Raw genomic sequence first — 6560 nt, 5'->3', positions numbered from 1 at the left:
CCTCACCTAGCAGGGACCCAGAGCTTACTAAGTAAACAAATGACCCAAACCATGCCTCCCGTCCCCAGCATTATTTGCTACTTTGTTTTTCGGGAAACAATCCATCCAGGTAGAACTTGACTATGACCCTGGCTTTCTGGTCAGATGGATGTGGATTAAAAGTCAGGCGCTGACCACAGTTGCACCTGGGCGGGTCACTTAATGTCTCCAAGCCTCCATCTCCTTACCAATGTGGCCAGGGAAAAACATGCAGGCCTGGAAGAACTATCAAACGGGTCTGTGCTTTGTACCAGCTGGCATGGTCTAGAGGTAGTAAGTGGTGGCTATTAGCTGCAGACCAATAATTAATAATAATCACCACCGCCACCCTCAGCGCTGCCTAACATTAGAAAGCTTCAAAGACAAAGAAAAATTCGAGTTCGGAAGTGAGCAAGCGGAAACTCGGGAGCACCCGAGGACACAGAACTCCGGGGAAGGAGAGGTCGGAGAAATGCTTAGCAAAGGAAGGGGTTTGGGTTTATTCTTCAGAAGGCAGCTTCCTCCCCAGAGCCAGATGGCCAGCCCTGACTGAGAGGGTAGAGGAGGAAGGAGGCAGGGCTTGAGAAGAGGAAATTTGACCGTGACCTTGAACTTGCACTACCTCCACGGACACCCACTAATAGTGGCCCTGACCACAACTGTCACAGCAGTGATGTAACAAGGTCAGGGGCCTCTGGTGTGTTCCTCACTGGCCAGGTCTCTGATGAATCCTTTGTCCAAAGGGGGCTTCCCTGGTGGCTCAGTGGTGAAGAATCTGCTTTCCAATGCAGGAGGCCAGGGTTCAATCCCTGGGTGGGGAAGATCCCCTGGAGAAGGAAATGGCAACTCACTCCAGCATTCCTGCCTGGGAAATCCCATGGACATAGGAGCCTAGAGGGCTACAGCCCATGGGGTCAAGAAAGAGTCAGACAAGATTTAGTGACTGAACAACAACTGTCCAAGGAAACTGATCCCTGCCCCGATGCCCTTGATAACTCCTGGAGACTGGCAGTGGGATCCCCTCTACTAAGGGTTTCCGGGGGAAACAGGGAATGCTGAGGGCCATTAAAAGGCTTAAGGAAGGAGGATTCATGGAGACCACCAGCTACTTGCTGCCCCCAATCTCAGAGACGACAGCTAACCCTAGTTTTCCTCCCTAGGGTCTCTGCCTCCTCACACAGGGAGTTCCAGAAATCAAGCTGGTTGGAACACTGCCCTGATTCTGCTGAGCTTCCATCAGTTCAGTTCAGTCGCTCAGTTGGGTCCGACTCTTTGTGACCCCAGGGACTACAGCACGCCAGGCTTCCCTGTACATTACCAATTCCCAAAGCTTGCCCAAACTCATGGCCATAGAGTCGGTGATGTCATCCAACCATCTCATCCTCTGTCATCCCCTTCTCCTCCCACCTTCAATCTTTCCCAGCATCAGGGTCTTTTCCAATGAGTCAGTTCTTCGCATCAGGTGGCGAAAAGATTGGAGTTTCCAGCTTCAGCATCAGTCCTTCCAATGAATATTCAGGACTGATTTCCTTTAGGATGGACTGGTTGGATCTCCTTGCAGTCCAAGGGACTCTCAAGAGCTTTCTCCAACACCACAGTTCTAAAGCATCAATTCTTCAGCACTTAGCTTTCTTTATAGTCCAACTCTCACATCCATATATGAATACTGGAAAAGCCATAGCTTTGACTGGACAGACCTTTGTTGGCAAAGTAATGTCTCTGCTTTTTAATATGCTGTCTAAGTTGGTCATAGCTTTTCTTCCAAGGAGCAAGCATCTTTTAACTTCACGGCTGCAGTCACTAGCAGTGATTTTGGAGCCCAAAAAAATAAAGTCTGACACTGTTTCCAATATTTTCCCATCTATTGGCTATGAAGTGATGGGACTGGATGCCATGATCTTAGTTTTCTGAATGTTGAGTTTTAAGCCAACTTTTTCACTCTCCTCTTTGACTTTCAACAAGAGGCTCTTTAGTTCTTCACTTTCTGCCATAAGGGTGGTGTCATCTGTGTGTCTGAGGTTATTGATATTTCTCCGGGAAATTTTGATTCCAGCTGTGTTTCATCCAGTCCAGCATTTCTCATGCAGATAATATACTCTGCATATAAGTTAAATAAGCAGGGTGACAATATACAGCCTTGACTTACTCCTTCCCCAACCTGGAACCAGTCTGCTGTTCCATGTCCAGTTCTAACTGTTGCTTCTTGACCTGCATACAGATTTCTTAGGAGGCAGGTAAGGTAGTCTAGTATTCCCATCTCTTGAAGAATTTTCCACAGTTTGTTATGATCCACACAATCAAAGGCTTTGGCATAGTCAATAAAGCAAAAGTAAATGCTTTTCTGGAACTCTCTTGCTTTTTCGATGATCCAGCAGATGTTGGCAATTTGATCTCTGGTTCCTCTGCCTTTTCTAAATCCAGCTTGAACATCTGGAAGCTCATGGTTCATGTACTGTTGAAGCCTAGCTTGGAGAATTTTGAGCATTATTTTGCTAGCGTGTGAGATGAGTGCAATTGTGCAGTAGTTTGAACATTCTTTGGCATTGCCTTTTTTGGGGGGATTGGAATGAAAACTGACCTTTTCCAGGCCTGTGGCCACTGCTGAGTTTTCCAAATTTGCTGGCATATTGAGTGCAGCACTCTCACAGCATCATCTTTTAGGACTTGAAATAGTTCAACTGGAATTCCATCACCTCCACTACCTTTGTTCATAATGATGCTTCCTAAGGCCCACTTGACTTTGAAATCCAGGGTGTCTGGCTCTAGGTGAGTGATTACACCATTGGGGTTATCTGGGTCATTAAGATCTTTTTTGTACAGTTCTTCTGTGTATTCTTGCCACCTCTTCTTAATATCTTCTGCTTCTGTTAGGTCCGTACCATTTCTGTCCTTTATTGAGCCCATCTTTGCATGAAATGTTCCCTAGGTACCTTAATTTTCTTGAAGAGATCTCTAGTCTTTCCCATTCTATTCTTTTCCTCTATTTCTTTGCACTGATCACTGAGGAAGGCTTTCTTATCTCTCCTTGCTATTCTTTGGAACTCTGCATTCAAATGGGTATATCTTTCCTTTTGTCCTTTGCCTTTAGCTTCTCTTGCTTTCTCAGCTATTTGCAAGGCCTCCTCAACCATTTTGCCTCTTTGCATTTCTTTTTCTTGGGGATGGTCTTGATCTCTGCCTCCTGTACAATGTAAGGAACATCTGCCCACAGTTCTTCAGGCACTCTTATTAGACCTAATCCCTTGAATCTATTTGTCACTTTCACTGTATAATTGTAAGAGATTTGATTTAGGTCATACCTGGTCTATGGTTTCCCCTACTTTCTTCAATTTAAATCTGAATTTGGCAATAAGGAGTTTATGATCTGAACCACAGTCAGCTCCACCACTGGAAAACAAAGTTCAGTGATGGGAGACACAGTCTAGAACATGAACATCAGCACTGGCCCAGGCTCTGCATTTCCAGGTCTCTGGTCCAAGAAAATCTTAGAGAAAGAAAGGCACCCCCGATCTCTGCAACTGAGGCTTTTCTTTGCAAGACATGTTCGTCACCCTTTTATGTCCCTCTCTCCCCAGCGTTGAAATTCAAGGATCTGTGGAACACGCTCCAAGCCTGCTGAGCCCACAAACTTTGGGAGTTCATAAAACTTCTATTGTGTGGTATCACGTGGTACTCTTACCTCGCTTACCCCACTCAAAGCCAGCATGTTCTGAGCACCATGGGCCATGCTCATCACTCGGCCCTCAGGAGAAGTAGCACTGCTGTTATCCCCATTGCACAGATAAGGAAACCGAGGCAAGATAAGACATTTTCCCAAAAGTCATGCTGCAGTGGATATGAGTTGTCCAAGGCCCACACATATTTTCCCTTCTTTGATAATAGCGGGAGCTCTTGTTCTTACACAAATCCTTTGGTCAGCCACATGCTTAGGGCAAAGCTCCAGGGAATAAGTCTGCTAATCAGCAGCTCCAGAATGTGGTCCAAATCAATCCAATCACTGCAAGGACACATGTTCCCTTGTCCCCAGTGATACAGAGTGAGGATATGGGGTTTACAGGTGTCTTAGCCATTTTATACTGAGCCATCACTGACTCCATGGACATGAGTTTGAGCAAGCTCCAGGAGATGGTGAAGGACAGGGAAGCCTAATGTGCTGCAGTCCATGGGATCACAAAGAGTCGGACAAGACTGAGCAACTGAACAACAGCCATTTATAAGGAAAGCATCAAGAGTCGGCAGTGGAGGGAAGGGGTGGCACCACTAGGGCACGTGTGAAAATGAAGCCGATGTCATGAAAGGCAGAGATGAAAGAAAGTGGAGCTCGGTGTTTTGTGGGCTGCTGGATCAAGCATCACCTGCAGCACACCCTCCCAGTGAATCTCTCCAATAAATTCAACTGTTACACAAGTTTGAAAGAAATTTACTCTCACCTGCAACACAAATCATCCTAGTAATACAAGTTCTGATCCACTGCGTCAACTTTTATTCAACAGTACAATTCAGAATTTGACACAAGTGAATTTAGGCCGCAGATACACCGTTACTAGTAGCATACTGCTGGGTAGGTTGCTGTTCTCTCAGGCTCAAAAAGCCCACCAGCAAAATGGAGGTACTATCATTTCCTTCACAGGGAATCATAAAAAGCCCTAATAAATATTAACTCTTACTATTATTTATAAGCTGTTCAGCTGAAATTCTGGAATTCATTCTTCTTCCTATTCTCTTTTCTCATCACCCCTCCTTCCTTCCGCTCAAAACTAACTGTCCCCTTGTCCCTTTTCTTACAGGTCCAGTTTTCTTCTTTGTTTGCTGTGTGACCTTAGACAAGTTATTTAACCTCTCTAAGCCTCACTTATGACTTCAGCTAAGAATCATTTCAGTTCCGTCACTCAGTCATGTCTGACTCTTTGTGACCCCATGGACTGTAGCATGCCAGGCTTCCCTGTCCATCACCAACTCCCGGAGTTTATTCAAACTCATGTCCATCAAGTCGGTGATGCCATCCAACCACCTCATCCTCTGTCGTCCCCTTCTCCTCCCGCCTTCAATCTTTCCCAGCATCAGGGTCTTTTCCAATAAGTCAGCTCTTTGCATCAGGTGGCCAAAGGATTGGAGCTTAAGCATCAGTCCTTCCAATGAATATTCAGGACTGATTTCCTTTAGGATTGACTGGTTGGATCTCCTTGGAATCCAAGGACTCTCAAGAGTCTTCTCCAATACCACAGTTCTAAAGCATCAGTTCTTCAGTGCTCAGCTTTCTTTATAGTCCAATTCTCACATCCATATATAACTACTGGAAAAACCATAGCTTTGACTAGATGGACCTTTGTTGGTAAAGTAATGTCTCTGCTTTTCAATTTGCTATCTAGGTTGGTCATAGCTTTTCTTCCAAGGAGCAAGCATCTTTTAATTTCATGGCTGCAGTCACCATCTGCAGTGATTTTGAACCCCCCAAAAATAAAGTCTTTCACTGTTTCCACTGTTTCCCCATCTATTTCCCATGAAGTGATGGGACTGGATGCCATGATCTTAGTTTTCTGAATGTTGAGTTTTAAGCCAGCTTTTTCACTCTCTTCTTTCACTTTCATCAAAAGGCTCTTTAGTTTTTCTTCGCTTTCTGCCATAAGGGTGGTGTTATCTGCATATCTGAGGTTACTGATATTTCTCTCAGCAATCTTGACTCCAGCTTGTGCTTCATCCAACCTGGCATTTCGCATGATGTACTCTGCATGTAAGTTACATAAGCAGGGTGACAATATACAGCCTTGACGTACTCCTTTCCCAATTTGGAACTGAGTTTCCCCCTCAGTCAGTCTCTCCCATCAGGAAGCTTCCATAAGCCTCTTATCCTTATCCATCAGAGGGCAGACAGAATGAAAACCACAATCACAGAAAACTAATCAAACTGGTCACATGAACCACAGCCTTGTCTAATTCAATGAAACCATGAGCCAGCAGGGCCACCTAAAACAGACAGGTCATGGTGGAGAGTTCTGACAAAATGTGGTCCACTGGAGAAGGGAATCGCAAACCAGTTCAGTATTCTTGCTTTGAGAACCCCATGATCAGTAATGAAAAGGCAAAAAGATAGGATGGCTAAGAATACTTATCTCCTATAGTTTTGCACTCATCTCACACGCTAGTAAAATAATGCTCAAAATTCTCCAAGCCAGGCTTCAGCAATACATGAACCGTGAACTTCCAGATATTCAAGTTGGTTTTAGAAAAGGCAGAGGAACCAGAGATCAAATTGCCAACATCTGCTGGATCATCGAAAAAGCAAGAGAGTTCCAGAAAAATATCTATTTCTGCTTTATTGACTATGCCAAAACCTTTGACTGTGTGGATCACAATAAACTGTGGAAAATTCTGAAAGAGATGGGAATACCAGACCACCTGATCTGCCTCTTGAGAAACCTGTATGCAGGTCAGGAAGCAACAGTTAGAACTGGACATGGAACAACAGACTGGTTCCAAATAGGAAAAGGAGTATGTCAAGGCTGTATATTGTCACCCTGTTTATTTAACTTATACGCAGAGTA

The 6560-nt window shown here is 44.7% G+C and overlaps 1 protein-coding gene across 2 annotated transcripts in view; it reads right to left on the bottom strand.

The window, feature by feature from the left end:
• Window positions 1–6560, bottom strand: part of ABCC1 (ATP-binding cassette, sub-family C (CFTR/MRP), member 1) — a 131144-nt gene that overhangs the window by 109880 nt on the left and 14704 nt on the right. The gene's annotated exons all lie outside the window — the stretch shown is intronic.

Source organism: Bison bison, unplaced genomic scaffold (genome assembly GCF_000754665.1).
Source record: "Bison bison bison isolate TAMUID 2011002044 unplaced genomic scaffold, Bison_UMD1.0 scf7180017864135, whole genome shotgun sequence".
Classification (NCBI taxonomy): domain Eukaryota; kingdom Metazoa; phylum Chordata; class Mammalia; order Artiodactyla; family Bovidae; genus Bison; species Bison bison.
This window is presented reverse-complemented; position numbering and strand designations above follow the sequence as displayed.